Raw genomic sequence first — 20,205 nt, 5'->3', positions numbered from 1 at the left:
TTCAATTTACATACATAAATATCCTGTGTGTATAGAGCAGTGATAGGTTACAGATCTAAAACTGAATGAAAGAAGTATTCATGAGTGTTTCTGTATTATTATTGTTACTGTTATTTTATGTTCAGGAGTTCAAGGGCTAGGTCTCCGGATAAATCTACAAAATTATAGACAGATCTAAATCAGGCAAGTGGCCAGAATTATCTTACAAAATATTGAGCCAGGAAAGGCCATGTAAAAACATTAGATTGAACTTGTTCAAAGGGTAAAAAGAATAAACAAATGACAATAAGAATTTCTCCTGCCCAAGTCAAATTACGTTCCCTGGAATTTCTTTGCCTTCTAAAGGCATTAATGCATCTTTTCAACATAGTTCCTCTTGTAACTAACTTACTTATTGTGATGGCAGAACAATGTCCCAATAATTTTATAGTATTTAGGATAGAAATTTTCAAAATGTTAATTTTATATGGGTAACATCTATATGGCATATGTGTTTCTTCCACTTTACTTGGATAACATTAATCAAGTTGTGGAAACTGCAATACTTTCACATGTGACTGAGAAGGATTGAAATACTTAGTGACTTCGTACAGAGACACTGCTGTTCATTTGTGAGAAAATGTGCCCAGACATAGACACACATATTTTTCAGATGTGTCAAATGAAGCCAGTCAGAGTGGTCTGCACCTGCAGTCCCAGCTACTCGGGAGGCTGAGGTCAGAGGATCTCTTGAGGCCAGGAGTTTGAGACCAAATGTGTCAAATGAATCTCTGCTCCAGTGCACATGGACATTGTGGCAATAATTCTTTTCATTCCCTGTCAAAATTCAGTCTTAAATGCCTTTAGCATTTTCATCAGTGGTATAAATAATAACTGCCTATCTTTTAATTTGTGTTAAAGAAAGACATTGCATTTTTATATACAAATATAAATGCACCCCACACAAATATACACAGAAGTCTGTGTATTCCTAGAATTTATATTTAAAATACATTTTATTACATTAACTACATAAAATTCCTGGAAAAATGAGCTTAGTTAGAAACAACAGTTGAAAGAAAATGTTATACTAGAACTAGTTGACTAAATTTTTGATGAGGTGATACATCTTACCTCTCCTACCTCTGTGACACATATTGCTCATATTTCTTTGATTTTATTTCTCCTCTCAACACTTAACTAGTAATAATCTCTGGGATTCTATAATATTTGTTCCACATTTAACCTCACTTTATACAATTTTCTTAGGTGATATTATCGTTGCAGATGAATTTCTGCTACAAGCCCTATTTTCCTGCCCTCTCCAAGTCTGGATCTCTATTCTAGAATTCTCCCTTAAGTTTCAGATGCATTTGCTAATTTTTTACCTCAACATGTCCATTTTGATGCTTCATAGACACCCTAAAACTCAACATACCCTAACTGAATTTCAAATCTATTCCTCTAAGCATACTCTCCTTTCTCTAATAATAGGAATTTAGACACAAGTATGATTTCTTATTCTTATATTCATTCTCTCAGCTAGATCCTTTTATTGACCTTTAAAATTTTTCAATCTTAATTATTCTTTTTATTTATTTTTAAGTATAGTACTCTAAATCCTACGTTCAGCTGAAAAACTCATGATTGTGCTTGGTATAGCTTAAGTAAGCAAGCAAGCATAATGATCCGTACTTCAAGTCGCTATTGAGGTAAAACTGACCGATAAAAATTGTATGCATTTAAAGCAGCGGTCCCCAACCTTTTTGGCACCAGGAACCAGTTTCATGGAAGACAATTTTTCCATGGACTGGGGTGGTGGGCGGGATGGTTTTGGGATGATTCAAATGCATTACATTATTGTGCACTTTATTTCTATTATTATTACACTGTAATATATAATGGAATAATTATACAACTCACCATAATGCAGAATCAGTAGGAGCCCTGAGCTTGTTTTCCTACAACTAGACAGTCCCATCTGGGGGTGATGGGAGACGGTGATGCCCAAAGTGTGTTGCTTATGTACAGTCTACTTTGTAATCTTGTTTTTGTTGCTATCACTGCAGAAAATCCTGCTTCATAAAGACAGGATGTTGGAAATGCAAGCAGGCTTTTCAGTACTTTTGTGGCGATCTCAGAATATTCTGCCTTGATTTTAATCCAGAATGTATGGATATTTGAAGTTGTCTCAAATATACTTTTAAGAACACTGTCATTTGTGATCTAAAGAAGTTGATCCTCTTCCAGCACAGAGAAAGTCGATTCACCCAGTTTATTCACAAATGGGTCATGGATCCATTCCCTTCCAATACTGGGGGCTTTTGCAGTTTAGAAGTAATGCCGAAACTTTTGAAAGCTGAGATAGGTGATCATGTATCAGCTCAGAGAAAGAAGGCCCTGGTTCAGTCTCTTTCAAAATCTCTGCTAATGTTTGAAACATCTTAAAAATCCCAATGTTCACTCATTGTCCCCATAATTCCAGTTTGGCTTTGAATGCAGCTGCTTCTTCTGCCAGCTTGAACACAGTTGGCATTCTCCCCTGAAGTGGTAGATTGAGTTTGTTAAGCAGGTTGAATAAATCACACAAGCACCCATTCTGTGTCACTGAAATGTTCTGCCAGTGGTGACTGCTTTCTAAAAGAAATCTCTGGAGCAGCTTGTAACTCAGAAATTTTCTCTATAAAGGCATCTCACTTCTGTGCATAAGAGAAGACTCGTGTGCTCTGTGTCCATCTCCTCACAGAACTGTGTGAACAGACGAGTTAAGGGCATGTATGTTAATGTGGTTGATAATTTTAATTACATCCTGTAAAACGTTGTTTAGTACAGGTGACATTTTTTGGCTAGCCAACATTTCTATATGAATGACATAGATTCACATTCAGAAGTGACCTCCGTGACATGTGCAATGACACCACAAAGGTGTGCAGCAATGGCAGCCACTCCGTCCATGCATATACCTACACAAATGACCAATTCAGTTTACCTGATATGTAATCATTCAAAGACTTGTATGGTTCTGCAGCTGTGTTGTTGGTTGGCAACAAAAGTACACATATCATATCCTCATTCATATCCTTCTGAAAAATATATTGCACAAAAACAAGAATTGTTGCCTTGTCAACATTGGTTGACTCTTCAACCTGGATTGCATACCACGGTGATTCATTAATCCTCTCTAACAATTGAGCCTCAACATCCTCTGCTATTTCATCAATTCATCTAGCTATGGTGCTAACCAAAAGATGAATATGTGCCACCTTTTGAACTGTAGCCTCTCTTAAAAGTTCACAGCAAATGTCCCTCAGCAGGCAGGATCAACTCTTCACCAACAGTAAAAGGCTTCTTAGCTTTAGCAATGTGGTTAGCTACTAAGAATGATGGTCTCAGTGCAGACACATTTGATGAAGTGGTGGCCTTCAATAATTGCTTCTGTTCCTCAGAATTGCTTCTGTTTTTTTCTTTTGGAAAACTCCAAAGGCTTGTCTTTTGATGCAAAGTGCTTGGTGTCCATGTGGCAAAGCAGTTTTGAAGGTTTCATGGCTTCCTTGGATAGACAGTCGTCACATTTTATATAAAGCAGGCTTGGAGAATTTGAATCACCTGTTGCAATGAACCCATAATTTAAGTAGGACTCTTGGTATTTTCTTTTAAATATAGCTTTTATTTTGTTGGCAGTCTTAGCGTCTTCTGCTATCTCATCATTGGGTCTTTCCCTCTTTTGAAAGAAACTCTCCAGCGATTTTTTTTTTAATTTCTTATTTCAGCATATTACAGGAGTACTAATGTTTAGGTTATATGTATTGTCCTTACCCAGCCTGAGTCAGGGCTTAAAACATGTCCATCCCCCAGACAACGTGCACCGCACCCATTAGGTATGAATATACCCATCACCTCTTCCTCCCCCATCCTACCTGCCTGACAGCCAGTGAATGTTACTACTAGATGTGCACATTAAGTCTTGATCAATTAATACCAATTTGAAGGTGAGTACATGTGGTGCTTGTTTTTCCATTCTTGTGATACTTCACTTAGTGGAATGGGCTCTAGCTCTATCCATGATAATACAACAGATGCCTAGATCACTCTTGTTTTTTGTGGCTGAGTAGAACTCTGTGGTATACATATACCACATTTTATTAATCCACTCACAAATTGATGGGCACTTGAGATGTTTCCACATCTTTGCAATTGTGAATTATGCGGCTATAAACAGTCAAGTGCAGATGTCTTTTTTATAGAATGACTTTTTTTCCTTTGGGTAGATACCCAGTAGGGGGATGTCTGGATCCAATGGTAGTTCTACTTTTATTTCTTTGAGGTATCTCCATATTACTTTCCACAGAGGTTGTACTAGTTTACAGTCCCACGAGCAGTGTATGAGTGTTCCTATCTCTCCGCATCCACGCCAAAATTTATTGTTTTGGGACTTTTTGATAAAAGTCATTCTCTGGAGTTAAGTGATATCTCACTGTGGTTTAAATTTGCATTTCCCTGATGATTAGAGATGTTGAGCATTTTTTCATATGTTTGTTGGCCGTTAGTCTATCTTCTTTTGAAAAGTTTCTGTTCATGTCCTTTCCCCACTTTTTAATGGAGTTGTTTGAATTTTTCTTGCTTATTTTCCTGAGCTCTAGATAGATTCTAGTTATCAGATGTGTAGCACGTGCAAATATTTTCTCCCATTGTGTAGGTTGTCTGTTTGCTCTTGTGATAGTTTCCTTACCTGTGTAGAGGCTTTTTACTTTGATCAGGTCCCTTTTATTTATTTTTGTTGTTGCTGTGATTGCCTTTGGGGTCTTCTTCATATTTTTTTTCCCTAGGCTAATGTCTATAAGAGTTTTATTAACATTTTCTTCTAGAATTCTTATAGTTTCATGCCTTAGGTTTAAGTCTGTTATCTATCATTAGTTGATTTTTGTGAGAGGTGTCTATACTACCCAAGTGATATACAGATTCAATGCAATCCCTATTAAAATATCAACATCATTTTTCAAAAATCTAGAAAAAATAATTCTATGTTTCATATAGAACCAGAGAAGACCCCGTATAGCAAAAGCAATCTTAAGGAAAAAGAACAGGTTGAGAGGCATGAATTTACCAGACTTCAAGCTACACTACAAGGCTATAATAACTAAAACAGCATGGTACTGGCACAAGAACATAGACCAATGGAACAGAACTGAGAACCCAGATATAAAAGCATCCTCATATAACCATCTAATCTTTGACAAAGCAGACAAAAACATGCACTGGGGAAAAGAATTCTTATTCAGTAAATGGTGACGGTAAATTAGACAGCCACATGTGGAAGACTGAAACAGGATCTGCATCCCTCACCTCTCACAAAAAGTGACATTTGTTTTTTATTCATTTTTGCTAGAGCTAGCTTGTGAACTAACAAAAACGGTGACTGAGACAAGTGTGCAGTATAGTCAAGAGGCACAGATAGAACTGGTAAAAAAAATAACGGGTGGGCCACTTAAAGACTAAAATAAGTGTTAGATTCTGACTTAAAGTCTGCCACCAGATGTAGCTGTACAACTGAAGTACATCAACTCACTTGTCATTATAAAGCCTGCCACCAGATGCAGCTTGTCACTTGCCACTGACTGATAAGGTTTTGAAATGAGTTTGCAAGCAATTGATTTGTTATAGTCTCTGTGCAATCAAACCTCTCTGTTAATGATAATCTGTATTTGTAGTCACTCCCCAGTGCTGGCATCACTGCCTCAGCTCCACCGCAGATCATCAGGCATTAGATTCTCATAAGGAGCATGCAACCTAGATCCCTCACATGCACAGTTTACAGAAGGGTTCACGCTCCTATGAGATCTAATGCCACCACTGATCTGACGGGAGGCAGAGCTCAGGCAGTGACGTGAGCAATGGGGAGTGGCTGTAAATACAGATGAAGCTTCCCTCCATCACCCGCTGCTCACCTCCTGCTGTGCGGCCCGGTTTCTAACAGGCCATGGACTGGTACTTGTCCCTGGCCTGGGGTTTAAGGACTGGAGCATTTAACATATGCAACTGTATGTTTTGATATACTTATACATACATTGTGAAATAATCACCATAATCAAGCTAATTATTAACATATACATCACCTCACAGTTACCACTTTTTTCACTTTTTCAAAATATGGAATTTGCCCATACTGCTTCCCTGCTAAATCATGTAAATGACTTAGTATTGTTCTTACAGATAAATACAAGAGCTATTAACATTATTGTCAACTCTATATGATCTGCATTCTTGAATTTTTTGTCTTATTCCATTCTCCTTGTACCTTACACATATCCAATTTCCCCCCTTCCACAGACCCTTTGCAAATGTCTGGCCCTTCAGCTCCACACCTAATCAACTCCATTTCATTCTCAGATGCCAACCCTCCTCCCTTCCACAGGTAAGCTGTTCCTCAATTTTCTGAAGTAGGAGGAATCCCTTTTTACAAGATACACTTTTCTTTGTAGCAGTCTCATCTTTACATTTATTTGAGTAATGGATTTATTTTCTGTCAGACTCTTTCCCTTGTCAGGAGAACCTAGAGAGTAGAGATGATGTCTGCCTTGCTCTCAGAATTATATTCTGAGCACCTAGCACAGGACTTAGTGTAGAGGAGACACTTTTGAATGAGTCACTCTTTCAATTAAAAGTACCATAACTATCCAGCACTTTGCTTTATGTATATTAATTCCTCCAGAATTTACTATTTGCTTGGCACTGAAATAAATTCAATAGATGTTAAATAAATAAAATAAAATCAGAGATTAAATGCATTTAGAGAAAAATGTCCTTACTAGATCACACATGATCAATAGATATTTGTGTATATTCTAAAAAAGAAAGAGGGTCTATTCCTCAAGTAACAATTTATCTAGATTACACTTTTAGTTTTGGAAGGAAATTTGTACTGAAGACAAAATATCAGAATCAGGCAAAACTTGGACCTTATCAAAAGAAAGAAAACTTAAATGAAAATCAATAGAAATGTAAATGACAGATAGATATATATGACATAGATATTCAGAGTTACACATATATAATGATATAATAAAACAATAATATATAATATATGCATTTACATATTATATATACTTATTCTAAAAAGGAAACAAACTCTAATCTTTCTGAAAGGTTTATTATATGTAGTCAATATTCTAAAAGCAACCATGTAGTGACAATAAATCTCAAATAAAGACAAGGGATGAACAGTGTCATTTAGATATATATTTAATGATAGTTTTTTTAGTCACATAGAGTTAATTATAGTCTGTCAGTACTTCTTGTTTCTGTTTCCATTGACAAATTATTTTTTAATTGATATCTTATGAATGCTACTTTTTCAACACTCCACTGAAACTGTAACTACTAGTGTCATTAATGATTATCTTTTGTTAAAATTCATAAATCTTTCTTTTTTATGATTCCATACTTCTTTGATTATTTTTAAAACTTATAATAACTTAGTCATTTGTGGTTTTTCCATTCCGTTTTTGATACACTGAAGTCTGCAGTCTTCTCTTAATACTAATAATATACTCCTAGTTGAATCTGATCCATTATCATAGGTTCAATTAGCATCTATGTAAACATAACTGACAAATCTATAAGCAAAGAGAAAAAAATCATACTGCAAAAATCACCATTATTATAATTAATAAATTCTAGATGTTCATAAGTCTTCCTGCCTTTTTAGTTACAATATTTTGCTAGCGATTACTCTGTTGCACTTGATTATTTCTTTTCCTTCTGGATCTCTTATGATAATTGATCCTGCTTTTCTAATTCCCTTTGGCCATTACTTTTATTTTGGTCATTTATTGACTTTCATTTTTCCTGCATTACTCACCTCCTCACTCAAAAAAAAACCAAAAAAATCAAAAACAAAACACAACCCCACAGACTTCATATTTTGCCCAGGAACAAAAGACTTGTCTTTTACTATACTTCTATAGATCTTTATTTTTCCTCTAGTATTTTCCCTTGACCTCTGTGTGTGTGACCTCTCCCACATCTCTACCTCTGACCTCTATCCTCATCTCACATTCTTTGATAACTACCTGGTAAACATTTCCATCAGTAGGACACATTGTGTCCTATCAAACTCAGTGATTTCACCGTCCCACTGCACTTATTAATCCTGTCACTTCATATAAGTTTTCTCTTCTGATGCTCTATTACTTTCTTAATGACAGCCACCATCAATCTCCCCATAACTCACAATCAGACCTCATGTTCTCATCCACTCTCCGCTGCTTCTCATTCCCCAAAATTCAACAACAGTGCTTTTGATTCATTGTTCATTTATTCTTTCACAAATGACATTTCCTTTCCAATCCTGTAGGCATAATACTTGTTTTAGACCCTCATCAGCCATTGATTTAACAAGTTTTGCTTGGGTACTTATTCTGGTTAAGGTAATATGCTGCTTACTACAGAGAACTGCAGCTCACCTTCACCCTGATCATTCTGTATGTTACCACCAAATATGTAGACGTGCATACATAGCATCATCCACATGCTGGAAAATGCTAAATTGCTCTCTTTCACTGAAAGACCATTTCAAAAACCCCTTAGTTTGTCATTTGAGACTCTATGTAATCTAAGCAAAACTACTTTTTCCTTGTTCCTCACATAAACTCTTTATTCCCATCAAATTAGATTTGTCACAATTTTGAGATTTCTCTTTATGATTTCCCAATACTTTGACATTTTTAAAGAAAATACACCCCACCCATAGATATGAATCTTTTTGTGTTCCTATCTGGACTGAAGTGTAGTTCAAAAACTATGTACTTTGTGAAGCCCCTTCCTACTTCATCATTAGAAGTAAATTCTCTTTTTGAGGAGTATATATTACATGTTATACTAAGACATCTATGTATAACTCACTATTTAGTGTTTGGTAAAGAGTCATCTTTCAATGTGTTGACTTATGTTCTTTAACTGAACCTTAAAGCCCTTAGGGACTGAGGTATCTGTATCTTCCACAACACATACTAGGGACATTTTTATATCCATTTTTTTAACAAATATTTTTGTATTAACAGGACATACTTAAATTTTGGTCTTTCTCACCCAACATATCCTCTGAGAAGAAATGTAGTCATAAGTATATAATCATAATGACTTAAAAAAATAAAACATATAAACATAAAATTTATAAAATTAGACTTCTTCATTCTCTCTCACTAAGCATTCTGTCTTTTGCTTATGTCTGCTATATTTTGTGTATCATTCCCATTTTTTTAGTTCTTTATATAAATATTGTCACACTAATAATCAATTGGAAACCATCTGATTCTTTTACTGTAATATTTCTGTATTTCCATACTTTCATTTGTACTGCTAGAACCAGTACATGGCCAAATCTCCTGCTCCCCGTTATTTGTAAAAATTAAAAACTATATCAGGGAAAGTCAATTATTTTAAATATTATGCTAGCCATGGCATGTTCTATTTATCAAATGTTAAGAAATAGCCAGTTGGTGACTTAAAATTATCTGCAACCATGCTCTAAGGTTCTGTTTCTTGATCTTCAAGCTACTATGAAGGGTATGATCTCTATAAAAACTCATCAAGCTGTACACTTATATGTTATATACTTTTTTATAGATATATTTCATTAAAAATTTTATGTAAAATTATTGTAACTATAGCCTTATTTCAATGAACTGAGATAATCACTTATTAACAGTACACTCTCTGTGCCAAGTCCTTTCCAAATGTTGGGAACACAGTGGGAAAAATATGGAGCATATATGTTTGAAACAATAAATACCTAAATAAATACAGAGGATATAGAGGATAATTTTAAAGAATATTAAATGCTATTAAATAAATCAAACAAGGTAATAGAGACAGGGAGAGACGAAGATGTGGTAAGCTACTTTAGATAAGACAGTCTAGGAAGCATCTCTAAGGAGGTCATATTTGAGTTGAATGTTGAAGGACTAGAAAGATATCTGAGGGATGAATGATATAGCAAAACACTGGGAACAACAACTGCAGAGACCCTTGCATAGCAGTAAAGTTGGCTCGTTACGGCACAGGATAGAAAATTAATGAGACTGGAGTACACAGCAATTAATGAAGAGCATGAAATGAAACAAAATTTCAGAGCTTAGAAGAGGCCAGATTAGATGGGCTATAAGAGTAGATTTGTATTTATTCTAAAGTGACTTATTCTGTGCTTAATGCCACTAATCTCATCTGTCTGATTTTTTTTCGCCAAGGCTTGCTGTCTCCTTTTGGAAAATATTTTAAACTTGATATGCATTAGCCATAACTCTCTATTCCATCAAATAGCAGATGCCCCTCCAGTCATTTTTAGTAGTACCTGACAGACATTATTCCAAGGAAGACTTTTCTACTAAGAGCTCTTACCCCTGAGCCAGCCTCTAAAAGTATGTCCTTCCTACATTTTTCCCTTTTATTTTCTGAGTTAATATCTTTCATCTGCTTATATGTATATTTTATACATATTTATACATGCTTTTGTCATTTTCATTAATATATTTGTATTGATCTTTTTCAATTCTATGAGATAACATCACTTTAAATTGTAATCTTTGCCATTTGTGCAGTGTTTTGCATTTTGTCAACTTAGAAGTTTGCTGACTAGAAAAGAATAGAGCCAATGCATCATCTTGCGCACAGTTAAGTTTTAAGTAAACATTTTAAAACCATGTTGACTCTAATAGTAATAGGAATGAAACAATTATTTACATCAGGGTAGGCTGCAAAATGGATTTATGAAGCTGACTTTGGAGCCATGCAGAGAAGAATTAAACAGTTATGGACAAGAGAATGTAAAAGAGAAGGAAGATCCAAGGGAAAAACTTGAAACAATAAAGTACATCAGAACCAACAGCAATAAAGCTCTGACCATTAAAATACAGAGGTCACTTTTATAATGGATACATTCTTGCAATGTTTTGTATACCTGAGTTTTTGTGGTTAGGAATGCTGATGGCATTTATGTTATCTAAAAGTAAAGAATATAAATCATATAGTAATATTGAGATTAAAATTAGAACTCATGCTACTTTTTGAGATGATTCCTGTTCTTTAAAGATGAAGTATGCTGAATAAAAACAATGGTTTGCATATGCATAGCCTAGTTAATTCTTATCAAGAACACAGCAGCAAAATAGACTTAAGCAAGGTGCTTTGGTTTGGATATCTGTCCCCCAAACTTCATGTTGAAATTCAATCTCAATGTTGGAGCCTAATGGCAGACATTTGGGTCATGGGGGCAGATTCTTCATGAATACATTAATGCCCTCCCTCAGTGTGGTGGTGGGGTGAGTTCTCATTCTATCAGTTCCCATGAGAGCTAGTTGTTAAAAAGAGCCTCCCCCACCTCACCTTGCTTCCTCTCTCACCATGCAATCTCTGTACAAGAAGCTCCCTTTACCTTCCATCATGAGTGGAAGCATACACAGGCCTTTAAAAGATGCAGATTCCAGAGTCATATTTCTTGTACAGTGTGCAGAACTATGATCCAAATAAACCTGTTTTCTTTTTAAATTACCCAGTCTCAGGTATGCTTTTACAGAAATACAAAGTGGACTCAGATGGGACAGACATAACAGAAAGAAAATCCTCTAGATCCATAATTTCCCAACAGTTTGGCTATCATGGGATTAGAACTAAGGTGATTACTTCTTTCAGTGAGAAAACAAGGTACTAGGACACATGCACCCATGTAACATGGTCTTCTAAGTTAACATGTAAGATTAATATATATACCATGTCAAGGGAGAGAGAGGCTAATACAGATGAAGTCTGTTGACGGAATATAAAAAATAACAGGCAGAATTGTGGAAGAATTTGAACCATACCTTCTTAGAACACCACAGTCAGGAAATGATAAAAATATTTTTTAAAAATACAGCATAATGTGTAACAAAACAGAGAATACCAATATGTCAGTGTATGTGTATTTAGATAAATACACACACATATGTACTATCAACTGGCATGTATGTATACATGTGAGTATAAACACAATTTAGGCTTTATAATTTATAACTGATTTATCAAATAATATTAAGTATATGTTGATCATATAAGTTTCACATTCTGTGACACTGGAAGGCTTTTTTCATGTGAATTTCCATGATTTTTTAAAAAGGAATTTTAGGTTGATTATTGTCTAATTGCATAATTAGTCTAATTAGCTTAATTATAACTAATTATATGACTGATGTAAATATGTTCAGTCTTGTAATTATATGGTGTAATTACTGTACAATACACAAGATGATGTCATGAACATCTTTACAAAAGTTCTAGAGAAATGGCAAGTGAATGGGCAATTTATAAAATTTAGGTACACATTTCTTAAATAATCATAAATATAAATATAGCAATAGCTATATTTAAACTTTTAATACCATTTTTGAATAAAAGAAATAAAGCAAAGACATGCTGTCCATTAGTCAGTGGCCCTTACCAATACTGACATGACTCTAGTGAAATAATACTCATAGCCTCAAGCAGTATTTCCATGTTACTTATAACATAAACTGGAATTTTTTAAAACTATTTATATTAGTTTTTTATTATGATCCTTAGATATCAGTAAAAAATAGACCTTTCAAATTTACATTCTGTTTTATAGCTATAACAATTAATTTATTATAAACTTAAATGGATAATAATATATGCTAGCCTGTATCTTTCAGTATTAAGTGAGTAGAAGTATGAAATGCCTAATTATTCCTTTTAGACTTATTGCATTATATGCTTATGAATTCATATCTGCCCCAGGAAAACAGATCAATTTCATTCTGGAAATGTTGTCTATAAAAATTATACACAAGATATTTTTTTCACTCAACAGGACCATGAAATAAATATTCAATTTAAATTGATAAAGTTATTTGCATAGTATGAATAGGCATGCAGGATAGATATATCTGCCTTAGAAACTCTATTTTATTAAAAATAAGACAAAATAGCCTTATTATTAAAAACATATCCTTAAAAGAAATTTAATTTTCTAAGATTAAAAAGTAAGGAGACATATCTATCATCTGAATCCTTCCACAATATATTCCCAGTATGCTTTCCCAGCTTTACAGCTTTACTGTTCTCACATATATTATCCCAATTATTGTTCCAACCAGCCATAGACATAGATAATCTTTGGAGACATTGTCTTCTTTCCGTATTATTTATAGATGCTAATGTTTCCACCTTTAATACTACTTCCATAGCAGTATTGTGTACCTCTATTCTGACAATGATTTTTACTTTATATTACTGCTTACCTTAAATTTTCCCTTATGTATCAACTAAATTAGCAGAGGAGGAGCCTTGCCTGGTAACCTCTATATTGCTGGCAAAGATTTCTTCATATCTTATACATAGTGAATATCAGTTATTTTAACTGATATTATTTACATTGCAGAGGCACAGAGGCCATAGCGTATGGATCTACGGGGAGAAACTAAAATATTACTGAGTGCTCCAATACAAACAATGCTAACCTTGGAAGTTTTTCATTATTAAGTACATATGGAAGTTGATGGGAAATAATGGTTCAATAAATCAATAACATCTAAAAATAATATATATATGAACATAAAAACACTAGTGCAATAAGCAAAAGGAAAAGTGAACACCATTTCTATACCATTACAAACAGCAAAACCTATATAGAAAGGCAAGAAAAAATCTATCTTAGTAAATATTTTAAGGATACAACACAAAATTAATTTTAAATCTAAAGTAAATTTGATGTGTACATCAAATCATTGATACCTTTAACTTAACAGCACAATTATGAATAATTACTTAAAATGTATGGGTTTATCTTCTAATGTAGAGAAAGGTAACTACATATGTTAACTTTGTAAATGAGAACCTACACAACAGTTATATTTTTTCAATGTAAAAATAAAATCATACGTGGGAGCTAAATATTAAAAACAACTGATCTCATGGACACAAAGAGTAGAATGAAGGTTACCAGAGGCTAGGAAAGATAGTAGGAGCGGGAGGAAGGATAAAGTGGGAATGGTTAATGCTTGCAAAAATATAGTTAGGTAGATGGAATGAACAATATTTGATAGCACAAACAAAAAGTGACTAAAATCTACAAGAAGTTAGGGTATACTTTAAAATAACCAAAAGAATGGAATTGAAATGTTCCTAACACCTCAGGTGATGGATATGCCAATTACCTGGTTTGATTATTCACAATGTATGGCTGTATCAAAACATCACATGTACCCTACAAAGATATACAACTATTATATGTCCATAATAACTAAAAATTTAAAAAATTAAATAAATATAAACACAATAAGTTAAGTCCATTGTATTGCTTTCTACTGCTGGACAATCATAATTCACATTACTTCCAAATTTCCAAGGCAGATATAAGCTCCAAATGAGGACATTGTTTGCAATCAAGTAGACTCATGGGTAAAATTGTTCTCCACATCATTTCTATCTATATTATTAAAATGTACCCTGGAGCCTGGAATCAGCCCTGGATTTCCAAATCTATTAATTTTAATTTTAATAGAACTTTTAGAGAAACAATGATTATTCTGCAATGCTCTCTATATTAATATGAAATAATGTGAAATTAGTAATTTCATCATATATACCACTAGATACACTCTGAAGAAATTGTGGATTCAAGCAGACTTTCAAAGTGGCAGCCCAAGAAGACAAATATAGAACTCTGGGAAAATAGGTGGTATATTGTTCTAGTGAGCATGCACTGTTGATTTCACAGCTGGCCTCACCAGTTCTTATTTCATATTACCAAACAGATCCACATATTTACATTACCAAATTAGTCTCAGTAGGCATTTGCATTTGTGATCATTTCACAAAAGTACAGCTCAATTGAAAAAGCAACTCCTGGATTTGCAGGAAGCCATATATATATATATATATATATATATGTGTATATGCCATATTATATATATATATATGTATATGCCATATATATATATATAGCTAGCTGCCTTGCCCCTTAGTGATAATTTCTTTATAAGAAACTTTCTAGAATTTTTTAAGTAAATGACCAGCTTCATATGCATTTTTGATAAATACATATATACATATAGAGACTCAAAGCAGTATCTCAAAGCTTGATAAGCCTAAATGAAATTTGTACTGGAAAATTTTACATATGCTTTGAAATTGTTCATAGAACATTACTATACTTGACAAAGAAGTAAAATGAAAATAAGGGGATGAGGTTTTTTCTGTGCTTGATATATAATATATTGCCACCATTAGTCCTCCTAAGATTCCTCAGACCATTAACATTGGTATCAGTCTCTTCAAACTGATCTATACATTCAATACAATCTCACTCAATATCTTAGCAGACCTTTTATAATAATTGACAAGATGATTCTCAAATTCATATGGAAACACAAAGAAGCTAGAATACCCAAAACAATTTTGGAAAAGATAAATAGACTTATTCTTCTTGCTCTCAAGATTTAGTATAAAACTGTAGTAATTAAGATACCACTGGTACTGGCATATAGATAGATAAATAGGTCAATGGGAAAAAATAAATAGTACATAAATAGATCTCAACATATAAAGCCAATTGATTTTAATATAAGTGCCAAGAAATGTTAGTGGTGAAAGAATGACCTTTTCAGTAAATGGTGCTAGAAAACATGCATATTCATTTGTAAAAAATGAACCTCAAGCATTCCTTCACACCACAAAAAAATTAACTCAATATAGTAAATATGTTGGTAAATATAAGTAGATCATGATTGATTCAAAGAATAAAATACTTGTTTTATAATAAAATAAAACAATTATAAATATATGTAGAATTAAAATATTAGACAAAAATAGAATAAATCACAAAGAGTAAATATTGTTGAACTAGTCTAAACTTCTATTATTGTTGAGAAAATGGTAAAGTAATAATTAAAGATACAAGGTGTAATTTTTTTTTTTTTTTTTAAGAGACTGGGTCTCACTCTGTTGCCCAGGCTGGAGTGCAGTGGCATGTTCATAACTCACTGCAATTTCCAACTCCTGGGCTCAAGCAATCGTCCTGCCTCAGGCTCCTGAGTAGGTGGGACTAAAGGCATGTGGTACCAAACCTGGCTAATTAAAAAAAAAAAAAAATTTTTATAGAGTTGGGCTCTAGATCAGGCCCAGGATGGTCTCAAACTCTTAGGCTAAAGCAATCTTCCCACCTTAGCCTTCCAAAGTGCTGGGATTATAGGCATGAGCCACCACACCTGGCCTCCCAAGGTATAATTTTTAGGGTTACCAATAAACGATACTAAGATATTGTAAAACTCTTACTTAAATAATGCAGAAAGTGGAATAATTAAAGTTTTTTGATAAATCCAAAAGAAAGCAAGAAAAGTGAGAAGTGACATAAAACTAGCAAATCATAAAAAAAACAGATGGATATATCATTCATTGGATTAAATGTTCTCTTATAATTGTCCCACAGTATTAAAACAACAATGAAAAAAAACTACATACTGTTTACAAGTAACATGTTATCAAAATAAACACATAGAAAGTTTAAATGTGAAAGCAAAGATGAATATTTACCACTATCACCACGCTCTTCCCCCCAAAAAAATACTAATCAAAAGAAAGCTTATGAAGTTAAATTTATGACTGACAAAGCAGATTTTAGGTCAAGAAACATTTCTAGAGGTAAACAGGGATATTTCTTAAAGATAATATACCAGTATAATTTACCAGGATGATATAATAATACTAAATCTGTATGAACTAATAATATATAATGGTATCTTCAAAATACACAATGCAAAAATTGACAAAAATAAGAGAAAAAATAGACAAATCTATAACCATAGTCATGGATGTTAACTAACGTCTCTCAATAGCTTTTAGAAAAACAGACAGAAAAATCAGATATATATGAAGATCTGAGTAACACAATTTGCTAATGTGACCTAATTAGCACTGAACAAAAGTTTAGAATGCACATTACTTTGGGTGCACATAGAACATTTATGAATATAGACTCTAGCTTATATATAATGCACATCAAAATTAATTTCTAAAGGTTAAAATTATTCAAAGTATGCTCTCTGATACAGTGGAATTAAACTAGAAATCCACTAATAATTATAACTATAAAATCACCAACAGTTTGAAAATTATTTATTAAAATGGATTCATTTATAACATCATATTCATTCACTAAGTTTCTTTAGTGGGTGAAGAGAGATGGCATTACAGAGAGTAAATCAGGAGTTACTAGCAACTTGTAGTAAATTTTAATTATTTCATAGCTAGCAATCTAGAAAACTCCATGGAAGTATTGGTTCAACATTTAATATATATTTTTTGAGAATTTTCCATGAGTCAGGCCCTATTTGGGGTGTTGAAAAAAAAGTCTCTGTATTTAGTGAGTTTATGTTGAAAAACACAAATAAGATAATTTGATCATTTTATGAGTAAAAATTAAACTAGCCATTGGGTAAGAGTAACTATGGAAAGAAAGGAATGATACTTCATACAGATTTTTCAGAGAAGTTTTCCCTGAGGTGATGTGTCCTCAGTGTTAAGAAGACCCCTGTCATATTATCTAAGTACAAAATATTCTGTGTGGAGAGATCAAAAATACACAGATCGTAGTCATAGGCAAGCTAGGCCTGTTGAGGAATAGTGTGACCAGAACAGTGCAATGGCATATATAAGCTAAGGTAAGTGAGAACAAGGCAGGGCAAAGTTGATCATGGCCTTGTAGGTCATAATACATTATTTGGATATATTATAAATATTGGCAAGACATAGGAAGAATTAAAGCAGAAAATAAATTTTATCAGATTTATATTTTTAAATGCTCACTTTGAATGGCTGAAGTTTTTTGTAATAAAATATGATAACCAATTAGGGAGACATTTCAATATTCCATGAAGAGAAAATAAAAGTCATGGGATATGGCTGGATTTGTATATATCAGGCCCATGTAGTATATCAACATGTGTGCTCTGAAGAAAAAACATTGATAATATCTTTGAAAAAGCCAACATTGCCCATGGCTTTGATAACTAAACTTGCCATCCACTGATGTTTGAGTCTTTCCATCACAGTTTGGCCTAGTAGATATATTTACTATTAACAAACTAAGTATACATATAACATAAAAGTATTGAAATATTTCTTTCCAACATGATTTTTAAGACAGATGCAAATACAAAGCCAGTTCAGAAAAAGGGATAAGCTACATAATTAAGTATCAAACCAGGAAAATCTTTGTAAAATAAGAACTAAAAGTGCACGCTATTGGCAATTAACAATAGCTGTTTAATCCAGAACAAAAATTTGCAAGAAAAGTTTTTTGTTCCTTAAATATTTCAAAGAGAATTCAGACTGTCCAAGCAGCAGAGTTACTAGCACAGCCAAAGGTCGAGAAAATCTGTGTTGTGCAGCATAATACAGGCTAATAATCAGATGAAAGAAAGTATTAGTATTGAAATGTTGAAATTAACAAGTTGTTTTCTCATAAAAGGATGCTGAAAATAAAAAAAAAACGAGAAAATAAAAGTTTTTTAAAAGGTAGAATCAAGTTATTAGCTTGAGAGCTCCAGTATGATAGTTTCTGAGAACTGGTTACATAGAAATATTAAATAGATATAATTACAAAATAATATCATTGCAAAAAAAAATAAGCAGAAATCCTGGAGCTGAAAATAGAATGAATAAAATAAAAAATGAATGGAGAGAACCAATAGCCAAATTTAGCAAACAGACAAAATAATCTCTAAAAATTGAAGAAAGGCTAATTGAAAATATATATTCAGAGAGAAAAAAGAAATAAAGAAAGCTTACCAGATTCATGGGATTATACCCACAGAGCAAATAAATGGCTCACTGTTGTTCAAGAGCAAGTATAGAGATAAAGGCATAGAAAGTTTAGTTAAAGAAATAATAACAGAAAACTTTCCAGTTGTGGAAGAAGATTTTAATATAAATATCCAGGTAAAAGAAGTTCAAAGACTCCAATCAGATTCAATCCAAATAAGGCTGTTCCACAACATATTACAATAAAACTGTCAAGAATAAAAGACAAAGAGAGGGTCCTGAAACCAGCAAGGAAAAAGATGCAAATAACACAAAAAGGGAGTCCCAATATGGCTAATAGCAAAATTCTTACAAGAAACTTTACAGTCCAGGAGAGAGTGGGATAATATATTCAAAGTGCTGAAGGAAAGAAATTGTCAATGAAGAATTGTGTATCCAGCAAGGTTGTTCTGCATAAAGGAAGGAGAGATAAACATTCTTTCAGGCAAACAAAAGCTGAGGGAATTAATCACCACCAGACCTGTCTTAAAGAAATGATAAAGGTAGTTCTTCAAAATGAAAGAAAAGGACACTAGTGAGTAAAATGAAAACATCTGAAAGTATATAAATCACCGGTAAGGGTAAATACACAAATTCTAAATATTCTAATGACAGTTGGGTGAATAATAAAATGGTGGTGTGTAACCCACTTATATCATTAGTATGAAGGTTAAAAAAATAAAACTTTAAAAAATTATAACTGTAATAGTTTGTTAAAAATGTAATATAAAAAGATGTAAATTGTGACATAAATATTGAACATGTGGGGTGGGGGGAAGAGAAGGCAAAGAGTAGTTTATCTATTTTTTTCTTTCTTTGTGTGACCAAAGTTAAGTTATCAGTTTAAAATAACGTATTATAACTAAGTTTTTTGTAAGCCTTATGGCAATGACAAAGCGAACATTTACAATAGATGCACTAATAATAAAACCCAATAAATCAAAACAAGGAGTTATAGAAAATCACTTAACCACAGAGGAACACAGTAAGAGAAGAAGAAAGGATCTACAAAATCACTAGAAAACAATTAACAAAATGGCAATAATAACTCCTTAGCTATGATTAATTACCTTCAATGTACATGTACTAAATTCTACAATTAAAAGGCATAAAGTGCTCTATAAAAAAAAAAAATGACCAGGGTTGGTGGTGTATGCCTATATTCCTAGCTGCTCAGGAGGCTGAGGCAAGAGGATCTCTTGAGCCCAGGAGTTTGAAGTTTCAATAAGCCATGATTCTGCCACTGCACTGCAGCCTGGGTGACAGAGCAAAACCCTGTCTCAAGAAACAAACAACCAAAAAATAGATGAAGTGGATGAATAGATTAAACAAACAAACAAACAAAGAAACAAACAAACAAACAATACCCAACTTTAT

General features: G+C 33.2%; 1 protein-coding gene across 1 annotated transcript in view; it reads right to left on the bottom strand.

Moving 5' to 3' along the window:
• The window catches only part of MDGA2 (MAM domain containing glycosylphosphatidylinositol anchor 2), a 762,383-nt gene that overhangs the window by 268,617 nt on the left and 473,561 nt on the right, over positions 1 to 20,205 (bottom strand). The window lies entirely within an intron of this gene.

Source organism: Lemur catta, chromosome 1 (genome assembly GCF_020740605.2).
Source record: "Lemur catta isolate mLemCat1 chromosome 1, mLemCat1.pri, whole genome shotgun sequence".
NCBI classification, from domain to species: domain Eukaryota; kingdom Metazoa; phylum Chordata; class Mammalia; order Primates; family Lemuridae; genus Lemur; species Lemur catta.
Note: the sequence above shows the minus strand (reverse complement) of the source record. Positions and strands in the feature narration are given on the sequence as shown.